At 38.5% G+C, this 25,617-nt stretch overlaps 2 long non-coding RNA genes across 11 annotated transcripts in view; both read right to left on the bottom strand.

Annotated features, from left to right (window-relative positions):
- LOC102162695 (uncharacterized) overlaps window positions 1-25,617 on the bottom strand; it is a 704,814-nt gene that overhangs the window by 431,741 nt on the left and 247,456 nt on the right. The gene's annotated exons all lie outside the window — the stretch shown is intronic.
- Window positions 5,041-6,364, bottom strand: LOC146406896 (uncharacterized). The gene is made up of 2 exons (XR_014817953.1): window positions 6,285-6,364; window positions 5,041-5,467 (listed from the first exon to the last, which is right to left on the bottom strand). It is a non-coding gene; the product is annotated as an uncharacterized LOC146406896 (long non-coding RNA).

Genomic DNA, 25,617 nt, shown 5'->3' with positions numbered 1-25,617 from the left:
TGTTTTTGAAGGTTGAAACAGATGCTATGCTGCTTTCATCCACAATCACCACTCCCCCTTCCCAACCAAAGCACTTATTCACCCAGGGGCTGGGAATTTCTTTTCTTCTCTGTTTATAGCTCATAGCCAAGTCTTTACCTAGGCATCACCCTCATCCAAAAGGTGTTCCTTTCCCTGAGACAAATTTGCATCGACATCCTCACCAAACAACTGCCTTTTATTCAGCCTTTTATTTCAGGATTCTATTATCCCCACTGTTACTAAGAAGCCCAGTTGTATAACAGCATTGCCTACCAGTAGTCCTAGCCCACAGAGAAGAAATCTTCCATATGACACTGTCACCCTTCTCACCAGAATATTCCCAATTGCTTTGGTGAATGGAGTGTCTTCTGGGGCCTCTTGCAAAACATAGTTGGCTAGCAAGATATTTACTTTATATTGTATATTCACACCAGTATATCCACTTTCTCTGAGCCTTTTTTATCATCTGCCATGGCAATACAAAGGTTTCTAGTTAGGTCCACTGACCTATTAATGCCATATAACCACCTCATACCAAGGAACTCCCTTTAAGACAGGAGGCAGTGAACATATGGCCAAGAGATTCACTGATCCTATCATACACTACATGACCCAGAAAACTGCTGGCTTGATAATACAACTAAAGAGCCTTTTGAAGGAGTTATCTGTGGTACCATCTTAGTGATGATATCCTACAAATCATGGATCCATCATCCAAGACACAAGTGCACCACAAATAAATGACCATTACAGTGCTATGTCCCCAACTCTTAGAAAATATGGGTTGGGGGAACAAAAAAGTAAAAGTGGCCCACTTATCATCATTCCAGGAACTTACTTAAGGGAATATATGCTTCCTGTGCTACGACTCCAGATTCTGTAGATTAATAGGTCTTGCTTCCACCAAGAAGCTTTTTTTGCTTTTTGGTGCCACACCTGCGGCATATGTATTCTGATCTTCAAGATTAGTTACAGGCAAGAGGCAGAGAAGAATACACTTGGCATACAGAAATCTGCTGGGATGCCTGTCAGTATTCCCTTGCCCCAATTTTGACAGTAAATGGTCAAGAGGAAGATGCACTTTGAGAAAAGAGCCTCCAGGGATGGACTGGGTGACTTTACCATTTAATACAACTGACCAGTAGAGGTGTTAGCTAAAGATACAAAGAATCTAGAATGAGTAGTGGAAAAGGATTTTGGTGTCATGGGATTTGCTGTTTGTTTTTCTTGGTTTTTGTATAGTCCTGAGACCAGATGCAGTAGCTAGAGCTGTATAGTACATTTCTAAGCTTCCTTTTTTCAATTTCCCTCAGTAAAAGAGAGCAGCTAGAATTCTGTAGCTGTTCTCAGATGGTATAAATTATACAGATCAAATGGATTTGCATGGTGCATTGTGATGGATGCTTATGGTACACCATCAAGATATTCTAAGACCCACTCATTTCCCCAGCAGTTAGTAGTGTTTCCCAGAGATGAGTCACAGTCAAGTCCTTCCCCAAGTATTTGTATCTACTCAGATGTACTGCCTCATCCAAGATTATCCCATCAGCAAGGGTACATCTAATGATGGGCTGATTCAGGGGTACAAAAGTCTGGCCTCCTTGCCTCAGCTTAGGACTCCAAAAGAAATTCAGTGTTCCCTTATAATTGGCTGAGGCCTTGTCTGCAATTGTATCCTTGTTCAATTTCTTCCTCTGCTCAATCCTGGCTTTTTCATTCTCTCACAGAACCTGTTGCCAAAAAAAGCATTCTACAACAAACTCTCTGCACAAAAATCTCCACCTCAGAGTCTGTTTTCTTGAGGAATACAACAAAGGAAAGATTACCACAACACTGTACAGTTTATATTTTATATTTCAAAGTTTACAGAGCATTTGTTACTTCACCACATTCTCATCACAACTCCAGGAGTAAAATGACTAGCATTATTCCCACTTTGGAAATGATAAAACTCAATTTCAAAGAGTTTAAGTTAGTAATTTCCCAAAAACACAGGAAACATGAATTACTAATTTACATTCCATCTCATTTCAGAAGAAATTAACATGACCCAGATTTATGTAAGAATACTTAAGGCTAAAATACAGGTCTTCTGAATCTGAGTATTCTGATCTCCAGTGCACAAAAAAATACTGATAATATGATGTATATCACAGAAGTGACCAGTTATTTTATCTATACAATTAAGTAATTCATTACGAATAATTTCATAATAACCAAAGCCAATATCACTTAGAACTGTTGATCCTTTTTTCAAGAAGGAACAGATAAAGTCAAAATAAACTAGCACTGCACTAAATCTGACAATCTTTTAAACTGACCCCCACATTGCTCTGGGAAGCATTAAACATCCTTAAAGATATAGATCACGCCAGGGTACAGCATGAGGTTGCATATATGTGAAGAAGCCAGCAAGATGACCATCAGTCACTGGACAATATCTGCCCATCTCTCAGAGGTGCCCCTGCCCTAGTATTGGCCAAATTGAACTCTGTCTCTATCCAATATTTGAGTCAGGCCAATTTAAGCATAGTATCTAATGTGGTGAAGATATTTTCAAGTCTTTTTATGTAATGAAATGAGAGTTAACTTTAATTTCTACAGAGGCCATCTTTAAAGGTGGAATTTCTGGACCTCTGGCATTGTCTCTAAGTGTCATAATTTTGTTTTGCAAGGATTTGTAAAACATGCCTACAGGAGTGCTGTTCCTCTCAACGTTCAGTTTAAAAGGCTGTATTCCCTCCAGTGCCTCTGCTATAGCGGAAACCAGTGTGGAGTTACTCCTGCTAGAGTGCCTTCAGAACTCAAAAGCACATTTTTAAAGTCATAGAGTATTTTTAAATTTCATTTCGTAATGAATCTCAATCCTATAAATGTGTATTTTGTTTTTAAAAAACAGACAAAAGCTACTATGAGCCAAGCCTATTTAATAAGACAAAGGTACTGCTAAATCTGCGAAGAAGGTCCTATGAGGAATTTCTCAATACTGTTGGTACTGTGTGAAGCAGAGAAGTCACATTATCTAGAAATCCTCAGAAAGGAAAACTGCCCCCTTACTGAAAATAGAGTCTTGCTAATCTGCTTAATTTTGTGTTCAAAGGAAAGCTCATCTCTTCCCACATTCCCTGAATCCCCAATGGTATTGTCTAAATCAGGAGAAAGGAAGTAACTGTTATTTAGTCCCCACAATGAGAAATATAAAGAGCATCTGTTACTCTTTTATGATTTTCAAAGACTTTGAAAAATTCTGTAATATTTGTCATTTCTCCCTGTTTATTATTTGTATTATTTCCTTCCTGCTTTCCCAGGGCATAGGTTATAGCAATAGAAGAATAGAAGAAGGAAGCAGCATTTGCGGAAAAAGGAAACCCAAGGGTTTGCCCAGATGAGAGCAAAAAACAAAACATGGGCCAACAGATTTAGTCCCAGAGCCTGGTAGAAAAAAAACAGGCAGGTGAGTAGAGGGGAAAGGAGGAAAAAAGAGAGGGATGGAAACATCTTTGAAAACAAAGCCTCTATCTAATTCTCATTGATCTTCTGTTTATTCTCAGCAACATATCCTTCAAATACTGGGTGCTTGACAAATACTTTTGTGTGACTTAAAATTTAACTGTAGGAGTTCCCGTCGTGGCGCAGTGGTTAACGAATCTGACTAGGAACCATCAGGTTGCGGGTTCGGTCCCTGCCCTTGCTCAGTGGGTTAACGATCCGGCGTTCCCATGAGCTGTGGTGTGGGTTGCAGACGCGGCTCAGATTCCGCGTTGCTGTGGCTCTGGTGTAGGCTGGTGGCTACAACTCCGATTCGTCCCCTAGCCTGGGAACCTCCATGTGCTGCAGGAGCAGCCCAAAGAAATAGCAAAAAAAAAAAAAAAAAAGACAAAAAAAAATTTAACCCTAAAATTGTATATTTGCTGTCTCAAAAACTACCATTATCTATATAGCTAATGTAAGATGTCTGTTCATTAGAACACAATTTCCACAAATTCTATAGTTGTTTTTTTTTTTTTTTCCTTTAACTCTTCTGTTAGAAGATAGCATGAAACCTCCTTGGAAGTTTGATCAATGTGTGTTCTTTTATCAATGCTGTGGCAAATCACTCAGTGGATGAGCTGGGGAGCCAACCAAGCATTTGGTTATAACATATCTTAAAATTAACTTAGGCATTTTAGTGTACCCTCATGAAAATTTTGAGTTCTATTCCATGGAGTTTCTAGGTAATAAACTATTAAACAGTTGTGGGTTAGAGATGAGGTGGGGAAACAGATGTGTAAGTTCACCAGAAGTTGATGAACCAGGATAATGGTTCCATATTGAAGAGCAACTAAGCTTACAGATGCTAAATTAGCTGTTTCACATACTTCTAATCTGCTATGTCAGAGCTAGTGGGCAAAGACAAACTTGTCTATACACTTCTCTGTAACAGAAATAAAGACAGAATTGTTTCAAAGTATAACTTATCTCCCCTTCTACACTTTTATTTTGAAACAATTAGAAATTAACAGTTATTGCCAAAGTTCAAGACAAAAAAAATTACTTATATTTGATTTATTACTTATTACATCTTGAAATAAATCTCTAAGGAATATGCCTCAGTCACCTCTATCAGTCTCATTAGAAACTTAGTTTAGCAACTTAGTTTATATTCAAATTTCCCATTGATTATTCCAGAAGGGAAAAAAAAAAAGCGAAGCAATGAAGATATTAACTTAAAACTTACAGTGAAGGAGTTCCCATCGTGGCGCAGTGGTTAACGAATCTGACTAGGAACCATGAGGTTGCGGATTCAATCCCTGCCCTTGCTCAGTGGGTTAACGATCCGGCGTTGCCGTGAGCTGTGGTGTAGGTTGCAGACGCGGCTCGGATCCTGCGTTGCTGTGGCTCTGGCGTAGGCCGGTGGCTACAGCTCCGATTCGACTCCTAGCCTGGGAACCTCCATATGCCGCGGGCGCGGCCCAAGAAATAACAACAACAACAACAACAACGAAAAAGACAAAAAAAAAAAAAACTTACAGTGAACATGGTGAAACATAATCCTTTATTCTTAACAGCAGAATCAAAATGGAGGTATATACATAGTTTCAAAGTATCTCAATAAACATCATTATTTTGTCAAAATCTCTAAATTCTAGGATATAAAGAAACGTTTATTTTGGATCAATTTTCAATCCACAGAAAAATATATAGCACTTGAATTAATCTTAATTCTTAGGTTCTTTCAGGAAATTTTATTGAAATAATTTAAAATATTTTCAGAGGCAGCTCGCTGATGGCTGAGGGTCAGCCACTCGGCCACAGATTGAAACAAACGAAATAAACCAGAGCATAGTTCTTGAAGGATTCCAGATATCCTTGACTGTTCCACACTCCCTAGTATGTATTAAAATTGCAATTAAAGGAAGATGGAATTAAGATGGCAGAATAGAAGGGCTGGAGCTCAACTTCTCTCCTAAAAACAACAAAATTCACAACTAAGGGCTGAGCAATCTTCACTCAAATGGACCAGAAACCTTAAAAAAAAAAAAAAAAATCCTACTCCAGAAGAAAAAGAGGAGGCCACATCAAGAGGTAGGAGGAGCCATTTCGTGATATAAACAACCTCATACCTCCTGGGTGGGAAGCCCCACAAACTGGAAACTAACTGGTTCACAGAGACTCACCTACAGGAATGAGAGTTCTAAGCCCCACATCAAACTCTCACATGTGGGGATCTGGCCCTGGGAGAAAAAGCCCCTAGAGCATCTGGCATTGAAGGCCAGTGGGGCTTGTGCATAGGAGCTCCATGGACTGGGGGGAAACGGAGACCCCATTCTTAAAAGGTGCACACAGACTTTCATGTGCACTGGGTCCCAGGGCAGAGCAAGGTCTCCATAGGAATCTGGGTCAAACCTGACTGCAGTTCTTGGACGACATTCTGGGAAAACAGGGGTGAATGCGGCTTGTTGTGAGGGAAGGACATTGAAAGCAAAGCTCTCAGGAATACTCAGCAGACATGCCTTTCTCTGGAGGGGGCCATTTTGGGAAAATCTGGCCCCACCCATCAGTCAGCTGCTGAGAAGTCCCAGGGCAAACAACAATCCAGGTGGGATCACAGCCCCACCCCTCAGTAAACAGGCTACCTAAAGACCCCTCAGGCACACAGCTGCCTCTAATCCCATCCAGAGACTAAGCCCCACCCACCACAGGGATAGGAATCAGCTCCACCCACCAGTGGGCAGGCATCAGCCCCTCCCATCAGGAAGCCTACAGCAAGCCCCTGTACTTACTTCAGCCACAAGGGGGGCAGACACCAGAAGTAAGAGAGGCTACAACTCTAGTATCTGTAAAAAGGTCACCACACCAAAAACCTATAAAAATGAAAAGACAGAGAACTATAACTCAGATGAGGGAGAAAGGAAAAACCCCAGAAAAACAGCTAAGTGATGAGGAGATTCTCAGCCTCCAGGAAAAAGACTTTAGACTGTTGATGCTGAAGATGATGCAAGACATTGGAAACAAACTGGAGGCAAAGAGGGATAACTTACAGGAAACACTGAGCAAAGAGATACAAGATATAAAACCTAAACAAGAAGAGATGCAAAATACAACAACTGAAATAAAAATTCACTAGAAGCAGCCAACAGTAGAATACAGGAGACAGAAGAACAAATAAGCGAGGTGGAGGACAGATTAGTAGAAATTACGGATGCAGAACAGAAAAGAGAAAAAAGATTGAAAACAAATGAACAGAGTCTCAGAGAACTCTGGGACAACATTAAACGCACAAACATCCGCATTATAGGGGTGCCAGAAGGAGAAGAGAGAGAAGGGGACAGAAAAAATATTCCAAGAGATAATAGCCAAAAACTTCCCTAACATGGGAAAGGAACCACTCACTCAAATCCAGGAAGCACAATGAGTACCATATAAATTAAACCCAAGGAGGAACACCCCGAGACACATATTAATCAAACTGACCAAAATTAAAGACAAAGAGAAAAACTTGAAAGCAGCTAGGGAAAAGAAACAAGTAACATACAAGGGAACCCCCATAAGGTTACTGGCAGAAACTCTGCAGGCCAGAAGGGAGTGGCATGATATACTCAACGTGATGAAAGGAAAAAAACCTCCAACCAAGATTACTCTACCCAGCAAGGCTCTCATTCAGATTTGAAGGAGAAATCAAAACCTTCACAGATAAGCAAAAGTTGAGAGAATTCAGCAACATTAAACCAGCCTTACAACAAATACTAAAGGAACTTCTCTAGGGCAGAAAAGAAAAGACAGCAACAGGAGACAAAAATTCCACAAATGACAAGGCTCACCAGTAAAGGTATCTATACAGTAAGATATGAAATCATCCATGCACAGTTATATCACTAAAATCAGAAATCATGAGAAGAAGTGGGTACAAGTGCAGGACACTGGAGATGAACTTGCAATCAAGAGAGCAACAACTTAAAACAATCTCCTATACATATAGACTCTTATATCAAAACTTCAGAATAACTGCAAACCAAAAATCTACAATGGATATACAAACAAAGTAAAATCAACTCAAATACAACACTAAAGATAGTCATCAAACCAGAAGAGGAGAGAGCAAGAGAAGAAGGAAAGAAAAAAGAGCAACAAAAACAAATCCAAAACAATTAATGAAATTGTAATAAGAACATACATATCAATAATTACTTTAAATGTTAAAGGACTAAACGCCCCAACCAAAAGACATAGACTTACTGAATGGATACAAAAACAAGATCCATACATATGCTGTCTTCAAGAGACCCACTTCACTTCTAGGGACACATACAAATTGAAAGTGAGAGGATGGAAGAAAATATTTCATGCAAACGGGGATCAAAAGAAAGCTGGAGTAGCAATACTCATATCAGACAAAATAGACTTTAAAATGAAGAATATTTTAAGGGACAGAGAAGGTCACTGCATAATGGATCAAAGGATCAATCCAAGAAGATATGACAATTTTAAATATCTACACACACAACATAGGTTCACCACAATATATAAGGCAACTGCTAACAACCTTAAAAGGACAAATCAACAATAACACAATCATAGTCGGGGACTTTAACACTCCACTTACAGAAATGGACAGATCAACCAGACAGAAAATCAATAAGGAAACAGGCCCTGAATGATGCATTAAACCAGATGGACTTAATACATATTTATAGGACATTCCATCCAAAAGAAACAGAATACACATTCTTCTCAAGTGCACATGGAACATTCTCTAAGATTGATCACATCCTGGGCTACAAATCCAACCTTGGTAACTTTAAGAGAACTGAAATCATATCAAGCATCTTTTCCGACCACAACGCTACACGACTAGAAATCAACAGCAAGAAAAATACTGCAATAAACACAAACATGTGGAGACTAAACAACACGCTACTAAACAACCAATGGATCACTAAAGAAATCAAAGAGGAAATTAAAAAATACCTAGCAGCAAATGACAATGAAGATACGACACTCCAAAACCTATGGGATGCAGCAAAAGCCATTCTAAGAGGAAAGTTTATAGCAATACAAGCCCACCTCAGGAAACAAGAAAAAGCTCAAATAAACAAGCTAACTTTACATCTAATGCAGCTCAAGAGAGAAGAAGAGACAAGACCTAAAGTTAGCAGAAGGAAAGAAATCATAAGGATCAGAGCAGAAATCAATGAAATAAAACAAAGACAACCATAGAAAAGATCAATGAAATGTAAAGCTGGTTCTTTGAGAAGATCAACAGAACTGATAAACCCTTAGCCAGACTTATCAAGAAAAAAAGAGAGAGGACTCAAATCAATAAAATTAGAAATGAAAAAGAAGTAACAACAGACATCACAGAAACACAAAGGATCATAAGAGACCATTATATGCAACTATATGCCAATAAAACAGAAAACCTAGAAGAATGGACAAATTCTTAGAAAAGTACAATCTTCCAAGACTAAAACAAGATGAAATAGAAAAGATGAATGGACCCATCAGAAGAACTGAAATTGAAACTGTGATTAAAAAACTTCCAACAGGAGTTCCCGTCGTGGCGCAGTGGTTAACAAATCCAACTAGGAACCATCAGGTTGCGGGTTCGGTCCCTGCCCTTGCTCAGTGGGCTAATGATCCAGTGTTGCCGTGAGCTGTGGTATAGGTTGCAGACGCAGCTCAGATCCCGCATTGCTGTGGCTCTGGCGTAGGCCGGTGGCTACAGCTCCGATTAGACCCCTAGCCTAGGAACCTCCATATGCCGCGGGAGTGGCCCAAAGAAATAGCAAAAAGACAAAAAAAAAAAAAAAAAAAAAAAAAAAAAACTTCCAACAAACAAAAGTCTAGGACCAGATGGCTTCACAGGCGAATTCTATCAAACACTTAGAGAAGAGCTAACACCTCTCCTTCTGAAACTATTTCAAAAAATTGCAGAGGAAGGAATACTCCCAAACTCATTCTATGAAGCCACCATCACCTTGATACTAAAACCAGACAAACATACCACAAAAAAAAGAAAACTACAGGCCAATTTCACTGATGAACATAGATGCAAAAAATCCTCAACAAAATACTAGCAAATCACATCTAACAATACATTAAAAGGATTGTACATCATGATCAAGTGGGATTTATCCCAGAGATGCAACAGTACTTCAGTATCCGCAAATCCATCAGTGTGATACACCACTGAAGAATAAAAACCATATGATACTCTCAATAGATGCAGAAAATGCCTTTGACAAAATCCAACACCCATTTCTGATAAAAACCTTCAGAAAGTGGCCATAGTGAGAACCTACCTCAACATGATAAAGGCCATATATGACAAACCCACAGCAAACATCATTCTCAATGGTGAAAAGCTGAAAGAATTCCCTCTGAGATCAGGAACAAGACAAGGATGTCCACTCTTAACCACTACTATTCAACATAGTTTTGGAAGTCCTAGCTAGCCACAGCAATCAGGGAAGTAAAAGAGATAAAAGGAATCCAAATTGGAAAGGAAGAAGTAAAACTATCACCATTTGCAGATGACATGATACTGTACCTAGAGAATCCTAAAGACTCTACCAGAAAACTTAAAAGCTCATCCATGAATTGGCAAAGTCGCAGGATACAAAATTAATACACAGAAATCGACAGCATTTCTATATGGTAACAATGAAAGATCAGAAAGAGAAATTAGGGAAGCAATCCCATTTACCATCACATCCAAAAGAATAAAATACGTAGGAGTAAACCTACCTAAAGAGACAAAAGACCTGTACTCTGAAAACTATAAGCCACTGAGGAAAGAAATCAGTAATGACACAAATAGATGGAAAGACATAGCATTTTCATGGATTGGAAGAGTTAATATCATCAAAATGACTATACTACCTAAGGCAATCTACAGATTCAATGGAATCCCTATCAAATTACCAAGGACATTTTTCACAGAACTCGAACAAAATATTTTAAAGTTTGTTTGGAAGCACAAAAGACCCAGAATAGCCAAAGACATCCTGAAAAAGAAAAATGGAGCTGGAGGAATCAGGCTCCCGGACTTCAGAATATACTATAATGCAACAATCATCACAACCGTATGGCACTGGCACAAAGACAGACATATAGATCAGTGGAATAGGAATAGAAAGCCCAGAATTAAACCCATGCACCTACAGCCAACTAATCTATGACAAAGGAGGCAAGGATATACAACAGAGAAAGGACAGCTTGTTCAATAAGTGGTGCTGGGAAAACTGGACAGCCACACGCAAAAGAATGAAATTAGAACACTCCCTAACACCATACACAAAAATAAACTCCAAATGGATTAATAAAGACCTAGATATAAGACCAGACACTATCAAACTCTTAAAGGAAAACATTGGCCAAACACTCTCTGACATAAACGATAGCAACATCTTCTCAGACCCACCTCCTAGAGTATTGACAATAAAATAAAAAATAAACAAATGGGACCTAATCAAACTTCAAAGTTTCTGCACAGCAAAGGAAACCCTAAACAACACAAAAAGACAACCCACAGAATGGGAGAAAATCTTTGCAAGTGAATCAACTGACAAGGGATTCATCTCCAAAATTTATAAACACCTTCTGCAGCTCCATACCAAAAAAACAAACAACCCCATCAAAGAATGGGCAGAAGATCTAAACAGACAGTTCTCCAAAGAAGACATACAATTGGCGGAGAAGCACATGAAAGGATGTTCAATGTCACTCATTATTGGAGAAATGCAAATCAGAACCACTCTGAGATACCACCTTACACTGGCCGGAATGGCCATCATCCAAAAGTCCACAAACAGTAAGTGCTGGACAGGGTGTGGAGAAAAAGGAACCCTAGTACACTGTTGGTGGGATTGTAAATTGGTGCAACCACTGTGGAAAACAGGATGGAGATTCCTCAGAAAACTAAACAGAGAACTACCATTTGTTCCAGCAATCCCACTCCTGGGCATCTATCCAGAGAAAACCACGACTCACAAAGACACATGTACTCCAGTGTGCATTGCAGCACTCTCTTCAATAGCCAAAACATGGAAACAACCTAAATGCCCATCCACAGAGGAGTGGATCCAGAAGATGTGGTACATATACACAGTGGAATATTACTCAGCCATTAAAAGGAAGGAAATACCAGCATTTTTAGCAACATGGATGGACCTAGAAACTATCATGCTAAGTGAAGTCAGCCATACAATGAGACACCAACATCAAATGCTTTCACTAACATGTGGAATCTGAAAAGACAGACTGAACTTTGCAGAAGAAATGCTGACTCACAGACTTTGAAGAATTTATGGTCTCCAGAGGAGACAGTTTGGGGGGTGGGAGGATGTGCTTGGGCTGTGGGATGGAAATCCTGTGAAATCAGATTGTTATGATCATTATACAATTACAGATGTGATAAATCATTTGAGTAATAAAAGAAAAAATAAAATAAGATAAAAAATTAATAAATTAATTAAATAAATAAATAAAAATAAAATAAAATATTTTCAGAGGGGGAGTTCCCATTGTGGCACAGTGGAAATGAATCCGACTAGGAACTATGAGGTTGCAGGTACTATCCCTGCCTCGCTCAGTGGGTTGAGGATACAGCACTGCTGTGAGCTGTAGTTTAGGTTGCAGACGTGACTCAGATCCTGTGTTTCTCTGGGTGTGGCATAGGCCAGCAGCTACAGCTCTGATTAGACCCCTAGCCTGGGAACCTCCATATGCCCCAGGTGCAGCCCTAAAAATACAAAAAAAAAAAAAAAGAGACAAAATATTTTTAGATAGTCACTATTCAAATTCTCTGGAATTGGAATATCACTGAACCCTATGCATTAAAACTAAAACTATTTCAATCCTATCGCAGCCCAAAGTTTCAAATTTTCCAAATCACATTTATATGCTTAATTTTTCATATTAGCTTACTTATCCTCTAAATAATCCAGTGTAATTTTTTACATTAGCTTACTTATCCTCTAAATAATCCAGTTAATACAGTTAGTCTGTATAGTAAGAATTATTATATCTCAGACTTCAGGTATGTTCACAGAGAGTTCTCTTTCTTAGTTTTTTGAAGCAGGTATTTATCATCTGGGGAGAGGCAACACAAATTCCTTTCCTATTTTTGGAGAATTCTCAGTTGGTTATAATACTGGTAGGATCAAACATCCTAGCTCTAACATGGGAGCTAAGGAAGGAGGTAGTTTCCTATCCCTGGAATCCAGGACAGAAAGTGTGGGAAACAGGCTCAGGTTCTCAGATATCTCATATTCTGCCCAGCCCCCACCCTCAAGACTTTGCATCTTGGGAGAAGAACGTAAAGACACTGGACAAGTTTAGAGATTAGTCCTATGAGGTGACCCAGGTTGTGGTTTGTGCCCTCTGTGGTCACTGCCTGTTTTCTAAGCCAGGCTTTCTACCTTTGTATTGAATCTGTGAGCTACCTAACATACTGTAATATATTTCCTTTCAGCTTAAATTATCCAGTAAATTTCTGTTACTGGCAACTAAGAAAGGGGCTATTTTAGATAATAAAGTCTATTTATTCAATATATATTTATCATCTGTTGACAAAATACAAATTTATTCTGCAACATTAATGACCATTTTTTAATTTTTCTTTATGTGTTATTACCATCAATTTTTTAAAACTTCATATTTTGTTTCTAATCTTTAGAAACAGAAAGGAGTCTTCTGGGTTAACACTTAATTTGTCATGCTTATCAGTTTATATAATACATAATAATTATTTTCATAGAGCTTTTGACACAGGAATTGAAACACTCTGTTAACCAGTTTTCAACAAGTTTAGCATAAAGTTTTTTTTTTTTTGAAGAGATATTGGGTACTCAAAAGAATAAAATTTGGAAGGCATTTTCCCCTTAACGACAAGAAAAATATCTTAATTTCATATTAAAGAGAGATTTCTCATAGTTTACCAACCTCAAAGCACAATATTTTGGCTTTTTCTCAAAGAAACCACTTCACAGATATTCAAAGTTCTTGGGCATACATTTGTGCCTTCAGAGATAAATTTATTGACTACATTTACTGGAAATAGCCCTTCCACAAAGGGAATGTACAATTTCATGCTGAAAATTTTCCTATTTTTTAAATGAATTTTAGTACTAAATTAATTATTTAAAGTATTGATTAAAGTGGCCAAGCTTTTAAAAATAAAGTTTCCAGATAGCCCTTAACTAAAAGATTATTTTGATACAGCAGAAGTATAAATCTTAGGCAAAGAAGAGCAATGCCTCCAGTTGTGCATACATAAGGAGAAACTCCTTAACATTTCTGCATGACTATGCATGGCCTACCTTCATATACATTGCTCCAGAGTCATTTTAGAACTCAAAGGTTCTTAGCCCAGTGGCAGCCTATTTGTACCAGGTTTTTTAGACCTTGGAATGAGCAGGAATATTTACATGCAGGTCAGAGTACAACATGGTAATAATAAAACATACCTAAAGGGAGAACACCAGCACTTTATGTATCTGGCATTTTTCTCAATACGTTTTCCTGACAGCAAGCTCAAGTATAGTACCTTTCAGTTAAAAATCAGGTATTTGGAAATCCCAAGTTTATTTGTAAAACCAAATGTCAGTTTATTAATAGGATTTATTAAAATGTCAAAATGTTTCTTCCCCCTTTTAAATTATACCCTTCCTAAGCCAGGAAGTAATACTCCTGGAAGTATTCATGAGGGGGCACAGAGAAGGAAGCAAAGCAACAAAGTGCATCATTTCTGATAATTTTATATATATACACATGAACACTTGTGAACTAGCATCCTCTCAACTCAAACAAACCTACTCCTTAGCCTTTCATTTATCATTGAGACTTCTAACACACAGGTTATGGTAATGGAATTCTTTAAGACAGAATTTTTCAAAGACTATAGTATGCCATAGACCAACTCCAAGACGATGCTAAGGAAGATGGGGACAAGGGTGTATAGTGTGGATATAGCTCTGCTCCTCTCCAGACTGAAATCTGTCTGTGATCAAACTGCATCTTTATGTCATTCTCATCACATACCCTGAAACCCCCAGCTCTCAGAAATGATAAACCACATTTCTATGTGGTAGTATCCAATTCCATGCTTGCTGTTTTATTCATTTGTTCAACGGATATATTTGAATCTTTTTAGTAAATACTAGGCTGAATCATTTCTAAGACCTGTAAATTGTATTCCTTGTAGAAGATACTTATCCAGAACCTTAAAAATTACTATAAATAAGTAGATGTATCCACATTTTACACCCAGGTACAAGAAATAAAAATAGTTTTAGAAAACGTCAGGCAACAGCTTATCACTTTTCATCCAACAGCCTTCAGTTAGGCTAAGATAAAGCACATGGTCCATTCCACTGTTTGAAAGTATTTCTTCATTAGGATGATGGCATGAGCAATGGAGCATGTACAGTTAGATGCCAGTGCGATAATGAAAAACAATGAAGCATCACTGGGACTGCAAAGAAGCATATTCTGCAATTAAATCTATTTCATTAAAGAGGAAAGAACATCCAGATAAAGTTGTTCTGCTTTAGAATATACACAAAATAGTCTTCTGTAATATAAAATCACAGACAGAATACATTGCAAAGAAGGTTTCCATATAACAAACTATTATGGATTCACATACTAACAGTTCATTTAATACTTACTTATTGCGTACTGTCTTGTGCAGGCATTGTTCAGTGCATACAACAGTCACATCGTCTGCACAGCAAAGGAAACCCTAAACAAAATGAAAACACAACCCACAAAATGGGAGAAACTACTTGCAAATGAAGTAACTTAAAAGGGATTAATCTCCAAAATTATAAATACCTCCTGCAGCTCAATACAAAAAAAAAAAAAAAAAACACAGAACACCATCAAAAAACGGGCAGAAAATCTAAACAGACAATTCTCCAGAGAAGACATACAGATGGCCAAAAACACACAAAAAGATGTTCAACATGACTAATTAATAGAGAAACACAAATCAAAACTGCTATGATGTACCACCTTACACCAGTCAGAATAGCCATCATCACAAAGTCTACAAATAATAATGCTGGAGAGGGTGTGGAGGAAAGGGAACCCTACTACACTGTTGGTGGGAATGTAAATTGGTGCAACCACTGTAGAAAACAGTATGGAGATTCCTCAGAAAACTAAAAACAGAATTACCATTTGATCTGGCAATCCCACTCCTGGGCATCTATCCAGAGAATACCATGACTCAAAAAGATACATGTATTCTGATGTTCATTGCAGCACTGTAAACACTAGCCAGGACACGGAAACAACCTAAATGCCCATCAACAAAGGAGTGGATAAAGAAGACGTGGTATATATACACATGGAATATTACTCAGCCAATAAAGGAAAGAAATAATGGCATTTGCAGCAACATGGATGGACCTAGAAGTTATCATGCTAAGTGAAGTTAGTCTGATAGTGAGACAGCAACACATATGCTATCACTTACATGTGGAATCTAAAAAAAAAAAAAAAAAAAGGACACATTGAACTTCTTTGCAGAACAGATACTGACTCAACATACTTTGAAAAATTTATGGTTTCCAATGGAGACAGGTCAGGGGGCTGGGGGATGGGCTGAGGGTTTGGGATGGAAATGCTATAAAATTGGGTTGTGATGACTGCTGTACAACTATAAATGTAATAAAATTCATTGAGTTAAAATAAAAAGTCACCCTGTAATTCCTTCAAGGAGTAATGTGGCACAATAGAGCTATGGATAAAAATCACTGATATTAAAAGAAAAGGAAATGAGAGTACCAGAGAACAAAGAATAAAGGTAAAATGCAAGAAAGGACATAAATAATATTGTGTAATGAAAACTCGAGAAGTCCCAGGGCTTACATGAATTCCTGGGGTACTCAAATGACAGAAAAGAGAGAAAGAGATTCTTTTCCCTCACTATTCTCACATCACCTTCTCAAATTTGTTTAATCCTCTACAGAGAACCTGGACAAATTTAATCTATCTACATTTCCTTTAGACAGGCAGTATGAGTTCTAGCAGTACATTCAAATATAATAACAAATGCGCCTACAAGGAAAACCATCAGTTTGTCATAAAGAGATTTTACTTTTACATGAAAAACATTTCAGTAAAATGAATTCAATGATAACTCTTGGCCACCAAGAGAATAGTTTGATTCACTTAAGTTTAAGAACCACATATGGTACACTTTTGCTCAAATTTTGAAACAGAAGTTTTTCTGTTTATTCATTCAGTCTAATTGCAAAACACATCTTCTAAAGTTCAGAATATAGTCAGCAAATAATTATCCATTAAAGCTTAACAATGCACGAAGAAGCTGTGTCCAGACTGCTACAGAATTAACTTCATAAGGAATTTAATCTCAGGCAGTTATCTATTTCTAACAACAAGTCTTCTTACCCAGAATCTAACTTTTAAGAAACTAGGAAGATTCTTCTACCTGAACTCTCTAAGCCCAACAAACTAATTTGGTAAATAAATCATTTATTTGTGGCATGTTTATAGTATAATAAAATTTTAACTTGGACCTTTTTTTTTTTTTTTTTTGGTCTTTTTGTCTTTTCTAAGGCTGCACCCATGGCATATGGAGGTTCCCAGGCTAGAGGTCTAATTGGAACTGTAGCCACCAGCCTACACCACAGCCACAGCAACACAGGATCCTTAACCCACTGAGCGAGGTCAGAGATTGAACCTGCTAACTCATGGGTCCTAGTCAGATTCATTAACCACTAAGCCATGACAGGAACTCCAATTTACAAACTGAAGAATAAAAATCATATGATCCTCTCAATAGACATGGGAAAAAAAAACCTTTGACAAAATCCAACATCCATTTCTGATAAAAACCCTTCAGAAAATGGGCGTAGCAGGAACCTACCTCAACCTAATAAAGGCCACATATGACAAACCCACAGCAAACATCATTCTCAATGGTGAAAAGCTGAAAGAATTCCCTCTGAGATCAGGAACAAGACAAGGATGTCCGCCCTCGCCCCTACTCTTCAACATAGTTTTGGAAGTCCTAGCCACAGCAATCAGAGAAGTAAAAGAAATAAAAGGAATCCAAATTGGAAAGGAAGAAGTAAAACTATCACCATTTGTAGATGACATGATACTGTACCTAGAGAATCCTAAAGACTCTACCAGTAAACTGCTAGACTCATCCATGAATTGGCAAAGTCGCAGGATACAAAATTAATACACAGAAATCGATGGCATTTCTATACACCAACAATGAAAGATCAGAAGGAGAAATTAGGGAAGCAATCCCATTTACCTTCACATTCAAAAGAATAAAATACCTAGGAATAAACCTACGTAAAGAAACAAAAAAAAAAAAAACATGTATTCTGCAAACTATAAGACACTGATGAAAGAAATCAAAGATGACACAAATAGATGGAAAGGCATACCATGCTCTTGGATTGGAAGAGTCAGTATTATCCAACTTGGACTTTTAAATGCTAGCACTCACATACTTGATTACTTCTTTAAAATATGCTCTATCTCTATAAAGACTTTTCAAGTCATTTAAGAGCTCCTCAACATCCAGGATAGAGTCAAGCTAACAGACCATGAAATACCTATGACTACACAGACAATATTATTGCATTTCTATATAGATCCCTTTGCCACAGTTAAGAATCGGGCTGGGGCTAAGCAAAGCATCCAGGCTGCAAAAGAACATCTATTAGCTTGTTTACTGAGCCTAGAAGTAAAATTTTTCCAGTGGGTTATCATTTTCCAATTCACTGGGTCCAGATGCTCAGTTTCAGACATTCAGAATTTGAATCTCTCACTACAGCACCACCTTTTAACTAGTAGTAAATCAATCAGTGGAAAGAGCATCTGTGCAAAAAAAAAGCAGCACTGTAGGCATTACTTCAATCCTCCAATAGCGCCATGCTGGAGAAGATGTTGGAGCTGTTGCAATCTGAGGAGTCCCAGTCATTACCATCCTGTTCCCCTCCATTCTGAGCCAATTAAAAAATAAGACAAATGTACCAGATAAACGTGAGTCTAAACTACCATCCTTGTTACTGTAAAGGGTGAGCTGGAAGATATAGCTTAGTGTGAGAACCAACCAGGCTCCAAAGCTCTCTGTCTTCCAAATCCAGCTGCACAGAAAAGTTTTGAGTCTGTAGAGCAAAACATTTACACAGGTCACTGTTTCCTCTTCTCCATGAGTGGACACGGAAGGGGAAAGAAACCCTAAGGGCCATTCATATAAGACTATTGATAGGTTAGCTCGTGACTAAGTGTAGATAAATGATGTTTTATACCACCAAATAATTCAATTCACCCCTGACTGGAGACAGTAAGGTGTGGAGTAGAAGATCTGGCTTGTTTAGGGGATATTTCTTCTCAGAGAAACCACAAGAGTGAAGTAGTACCTTGTGTCAAAATTTTAAGACCCAAGAGACGTTGGATCTCTGTCCCATGAGGTGGATCCCTCCATTCTACAAGCCACTAAGGCTTTACAGGGAAAGAGAGGAACTCTTAGAAGAAAGGAACTCAGTCCCCCATCCTACTGCCATCCTACAGAGAAGCAATAAGGACCAGGGTGCTTTGATGCCCATGCAACATGCATTCATGTTCCAGGGGAAGGACCCCACCCCACTATGACTTCTCTTCTTAAAGGGGCAACATTAGAACAGTATTTTGTGGTGCCAGCTATTTACAGGAGTTGCCTGGGAGAAAGAAAGCTGCTCACCACCTGGAGACCATATCTTCAGGCACAGCTGCTGCTGACAAAGGAAGGAAAATACCAGTCCCGTGGGATACTCCATTTGGTGGTAACCCATCCTGCTGGGTGATGGAAACTGGCTCATTATCCAAAACAACTGACAATAAGTTCAGAGGATCATTGTTTAAAAATTGCACCTATCATACCACAGTTTCCCTATGAAAGGTAAAAGAAAGTTATCAAATTTTCCTGCTGTAATTTTCAGATATTCTGAAGTAGAGGTGAGTTCATGTGACTATTTAAGACATATTTTATGGACCAGCATATAACAGGAATACTTTCTCCTTTAACCACTGTTACAGCAGACAGATAGCTAGGTATGACCAGAGAAGGGGGGCATGGGGTCAGATGGCAGGAAACGAGGCATCATGCTAACAGTAGCACTCGTGGGCAGACAAAAAAACTGGAACCTCCAGGCTGAGAGGAAACCACACATTTTGGGGTGATAAGTGCCCTGGAGGAAGACAAAGCAAGGTGGAAAAGGGCACCAATCTCCAGCTTCTTAATGTAACTTGTTGTTTATTATTCCCTCATTATAATAAAATTAGCTATGCAGATAAGAAGTACCCATCAATGTGCCAATGCCATGACACTTCAGATAAGAGCTAAATAAGGACAAAAATCCCTCCTCCCTTCAGGAAGGTGGAATTGGAATGAAAATTAAGGAATATGACTCCCAAACTCTTATCTTCCCAGTGAATACCCTGCCCATGCAACTGGATGCCCCTTTTGACCATAATCAGTGTATCAGAGAAACACAGGGCAGCTGCTCACCTCTCTGCCCAACTTTCTTTAAGAGGTGTATTTCTCGGTTAAATAAATCCTCACTTTTCTTTCTCAATTTCCATCTCATTTCTAAATTCCTTCTGCGACGAGAACCTAACCTTCACAAACACAACTAAAGGAAGCAAAGATAATGCCTTCTTAACAATAGAAATCGATTTCTGAGTTTCCTATAAGGAATTGTACACACATGAAGAAATTTAACAGCAGTAAATTGGTTGATTCAACTAAGTTCTAACCGAATCAGTTGAAAACTGAGGGAAAATTAGATAGTGAAGAGTACTCAAAGGAGAAGAAAGCAAACTGGAAATAGGAGATTTTGACTCTCCTTTCAAAACAAGCCCTCCTTCAGCGGAAGGATAAAAAGTTGGCACCTCTTCAAATAAACCTCTACTATGTGGTTTAATAGAGATGTTTCAAAACCTCTACCTACAATACTAAGAGAGAGATTTCCCATTAGCAAATGGTGGACACTCACTGACTAACAATGAATTCTCATTATTACTGCTTGGTGGAAATACATTTTAATTGTGCAATAATCTCTTCAATTAATTAATTCTGCAATCATTTATCACAGTGTAACAGCTGCCAAAGCAGGCTAACAGTTTAGTAAAATGTAGTGCTCGTTCACTTTCACACAACAGTGAGCTCCTTAGACTCTGTTATATAATCACAGTAACATCATTCATACATCCTTTCAATTATATCCATTCGTTTGTGCAAACCAGAAAGCTACAGAGCAGGCTGGCCCAGAAGTGCCAGTTCCACAGAGAGAAATTACAAGCGACTTCTGATGTCACTCCACCATCCTTAATATTCTGCTTTTACTTAACCCAATTTTTGACTTTTTTTCATTCTACTTTGTCATTCTTTTTCCTCCACGTTGTTTTCTTTCTCTGCTTACCTATTCATTATATCTGTCAAGGATTTCAGAAGCACTACTGGCATACACAGTGAATTAAGAAAAGCTGATCCTGTCAACGTTCCCTTCACTACAACTGGAAAAAAGGCCCAACTAGAAGAGAACAAGGAAAATCTGCTCCAAAAGAGAGGCTAGCATATGGAAAAGAAGCTTTAAAGGGGTGGAGGAAGAAACTGGGTGCTTGGATTAGACCCTCCACTTCTACCAGCAAAGCTGAAGAAAGAAAGGAAAAATGATCAGGCCAGTAATGCATAAAAGGCTCCCAGACCTACAGCACATCAAATAGTGTGCAAACATTTTTTAGAGCAGTCTTTTCCTGCTCCAAACAAGCAAAAACTTAGGGTTCAAAAGTATCCTGTGGCCCTGCCTACTTCTGTTCTCAGGAGAGGGCAGTGCCACAGAGGAAAAGAGTAGGACTTTTGGAAATGCTGGGGGTTTGGACAAAAATCCCAAATGTGACTGATAATTACTTTCTTACGTCCTTGAAAAGTAGGGCTTAACTTCTGAATTAATCTAATTTTAAAACAGGAATGGTGTGATAATTCATTTCAGATAGTCATCAGTATTAGAGAAGTGGTTAAAGGCTTCCCTGTGTCATAAGGATTATATCATCTCCATCCTCTGCTTTGATTCAATTAAGACTATTAAAAAATATCATGTAGTTTCTAACCATAAATGTCATGCCAAAGGATACCAAAGGATAAATAAAAGTAGCAGCCTCTACAGAGCCTATAGCAGAATTTTATAGCATACAAGTGTTGATAGATCAACTGAACAATCTAAATTAAGTGGAGTCCAAACATGGAATGGTTTTGTCTTCAATAACTACCCTTTTGAAATTTCCCACTTCTTAAAAAAAACTTGAGCCAGAGTCTGCATGTTTGCAATCCTGCCCAAATTTACGACTTCAATTTCATACCCAGTAAACATTCCTCTCTCCTAACCCAGGCTCCTTGTACTTCTTCATGCCTCCCTTATCTGGTTTAGCTTTTCCTTTATTGACAAAAAAGCAGCTTAGAGAAAAATGCCAAAAACACTGTTACTTACCTTGAGCAGCTGCAGTCCTCTCTCAGCCAAAACTGCTTTCTCTGTGGTGGGCATTGAAAGGCTTGTTTTATTCAGGAGAGTGCATGTGAATTCTATTGGGTGTCTCTTGAAGGATCCCTCCCCTCTGCTTAGCCTTCTAAAGTGAAACATCTGTTCTGGCTCATTGCTTCCAACCTTGCCTCAAATGTCCCTCCCTGGTGATCACACACACAGCATTCCTTTGCATTAGGTAACCCCCTTTGTAAAATTCTACCTCTTTGTGCCCTAAACAATGGATGCACAAGCTTCTCACCTGCTGTTCCCTCTCTGCCTTGTAGTTCCTCTCATTTTGCCCCACCAGAGCTTACGTAATTGTGGAACAGATCTGAAAGGCCGCCATGGGAATGGGCATCCAATCCATGACTGAGATATCAATGCCAATCCTCTTCCAGGCACCCCCAATTCCTGTGAGGTACTCTCCTCAACCCCATGTATCTTGGTTTGTGAGTGGTGAATTCTTCACCACTCTGGGCTGGTGAAGAATTCAAAACCACAGTGAATACCCTTGAAGCCTATTACTTTCATCGATATCTGCTGGGAATGATAGTTGGGAATATCAGGGCAAATTAAGCTGTTCCTTTTCATGTGATTTAGCTTTTTAAAGTTAAGGTTAATTGGCGATATCATAGTATATAAATTTCTGGTGTAGAACATAATGATTCAATATTTGTATATATGGCAAAATGATCACCATAATAAGTCTGTTTAATATCCATCACCATATGTAGTTACAAAATTTTTTTCCTGTAATGAGAAAGTTTAGCTATTCTTTCAGCAACTTCACATATGCAGTGCAAAATCATTAACTATAGTTGCCATGCTGTACATTACAAACCCATGACTTATTTATAACTGGAAACTTATACCTTTTGATCCCCTTCACCCATTTCATGTAACTATGTAATATATTTTTTAAATTATTTGTGTGCCTTTAAAAAGCCCATGCTATCTCTTAATATGATCCAAAAGGGAGATAGATATTCAGGGCTTACTGATGGCTCTCTGCACAACATGGAAACACTCAGTTTTCTGCAGTTTGGAATTTTAGCAAAAAATTCAAAAATTAGAAAAGTCTCATTCACCAAACTGGTACACATTGTTAAGCAAACTTTGGGGAAGGTGAGAATTTTTTTTCAGGCTGCACTAAAATCTGAAATTACTATTTTCCCTTATATAACCAGGAGTATTTATAAAACAATTTAATTGCTGAATTGAAAAAGACATTTCTGGAGTTCCCGTCGTGGCGCAGTGGTTAACGAATCCGACTAGAAACCATGAGGTTGCGGGTTCGGTCCCTGCCCTTGCTCAGTGGGTTAATGATCCGGCGTTGCCGTGAGCTGTGGTGTAGGTTGCAGACGCGGCTCGGGTCCCAAGTTGCTGTGGCTCTGGCGTAGGCTGGCAGCTACAGCTCCAATTCGACCCCTAGCCTGGGAACCTCCATATGCCGCAGGAGCGGCCCAAGAAATAGCAAAAAGACAAAAAAAAAAAAAAAGAAAAAGACATTTCTAGAGGCCGTGGTAGTTAGGAGTCACTCCAGTGAAAAGCCACACCTTCATCTTTTCCATCTTATTCCAGTCTTGGTAAAAGCAAATGGAAATGATTCTGTGACTATATGATTTCCCTCTTCTTTGGAAGAAAAAACATGAAATCAAAAATGTGAGTTCTTTGAGAAATCTTTATGACTGCTTTTCCCTTTAATAACTTTTTTTTGCATTCACTGATTATTTCAAATCTGCTCTACCTCTCACAATCACTTTTAAGTTTTTTCCATTCCTTTCTAAGTTATTTATTATATCTATAATATTGTTTTGGTTCTCAATTTGTACTCTTATTTTAGCAATCCCTCTTTACCCCATTCTGCTCTTTAATCATCTTATCTTTGAGCCCTGGTTTAATACATCAATTATTTCAGCAAGCTTCTCTGCAGAGTGAATCAACAGGAATATGACTTCTGAGGAATGTTTCCTTTTAGACTGATTTTTTTTTTCTGTGCTTTGTATACCAGTTTCATTTTCTCTTTTCCCCCTGTAATGTATGCATAGGTTTTTGTGTGTTTGTTTTTTGGTTATTTGCCATAGTTACAATTATTTTGTTTTTGTTGCTCATTTTATTTTGATCGTGCTTAATGTGGGAAGCTCTGCCCAGACCATGTCTGATCTGATATTGCATGTATGGAAATTCTCCTGATTTTTCTTCAACCAAATCTGGGACAGTGTGTCTTGCATGCTCTATCCACTTCTTTACTACCTAAAATCATAGGCCTGAAGGAGGGGTTGTCTTGACCAGAACCAAGGGCAATCCTTGCTGGGAGACCCCAGGCTCTGATCAGTCTGATATTTGGTACTGGGGTTCACTCCACCCACCCGTGGGTTTTCCACTCCCAAGGCTTGGGCTTATCCTCTAAGCTCAGCACAGCTCTCTAAAAAGGAAAGAACTAGAACTGTCCCTGCCTCTGCAGAGTTACTATAGTATATTCATAATATAACTGTAATAGGGAAGAACGAATCTGTCTCTAGAGTAGGTCTGTTTCTTAACCTTTGTATTCTATTGCTTTCACTTCAAGTTAAGAATGATGCCTATAGGCTGAAACATACAGGATAGCCCATTTTCAAGGCTCTGACCTACATTCATACAGAGATAAAACGCTGCAGAACAGAGAATAACATTTGTCTTGCTGGAGATTTATGAAGGCATTGTGACCTGATCTATGTGACAGCTGCAAGAACAAAGAATTCTGACACAAAGAAGTTTGCACCAAGCAACCACACCCTCTCCACTTTTAGTATAAAAGAAGCCCAAATTCTAACTTGGTAAGATGGTTCTCTGGGACACTCGTTCACCACTTCTCTGTCTGCTGGCTTTCCAAATAAGGTCTCTATTCCTTGCCCCCAGCAGTTTGTTTTTCGATTTATGGGCCTGTTGTGTGGTGAGCAATACGAGCTTAGACTTGGTAACACAGTGGCTTTAACTAAAATATAAATACATAAGCATAGCTGACACTCCACAGTAAAGTTCTGATCAACTTCCAAATGCTCTAAGGAATTGTTAAGAACCTTATCCAGAGAGGTATGTCCATCCTCTCTTCCATTGCATATTGTCATACACTAGAATGGTAGCACCATTAAGCATCCTCTGATGGCATCAGTTCATGGATGTCACTACACTCCATGGCGTCGTCAGCTCAGACCCCATCAGTTACCTGCTACTGGCTCAGGAAGTTAATGACAAGGGATAGGAACTCTCTCATTTCTAATAATATTTACTTCCATAAAATTTCAGTACAGCAACAAAAGCGTAATTTCCCCTGGAGGTCCCTTTATGAGATTTGACCTGTGGTTTGGCTATTTAGGTATGACTTATTAAATTTGCTAATTTTGCCTGACCCCTTGCTGCTGTCACTCCTATTGCTGCTGCTGCTTCTGCCTTCTCTCCCTTTTGGTCATTTGATTGGTGTCATTTGCACTCTCCACAGCAGGTAAGAAGGAGAAAGTGTCTGTGATAAAACTCAAACAAATACATTCATCAAAATATAAACATTTCTACTGAAGAGAAAAAT

Source organism: Sus scrofa, chromosome 1, assembly GCF_054392235.1.
Source record: "Sus scrofa isolate SSC_HxYL_T2T_F1_AM1 chromosome 1, Sscrofa_HxYL_maternal_Yorkshire_Landrace_v2.0, whole genome shotgun sequence".
Lineage (NCBI taxonomy): Eukaryota > Metazoa > Chordata > Mammalia > Artiodactyla > Suidae > Sus > Sus scrofa.
The sequence above is the reverse complement of the archived record's forward strand: the minus strand, read 5'-3'. Positions and strand labels throughout refer to the sequence as shown.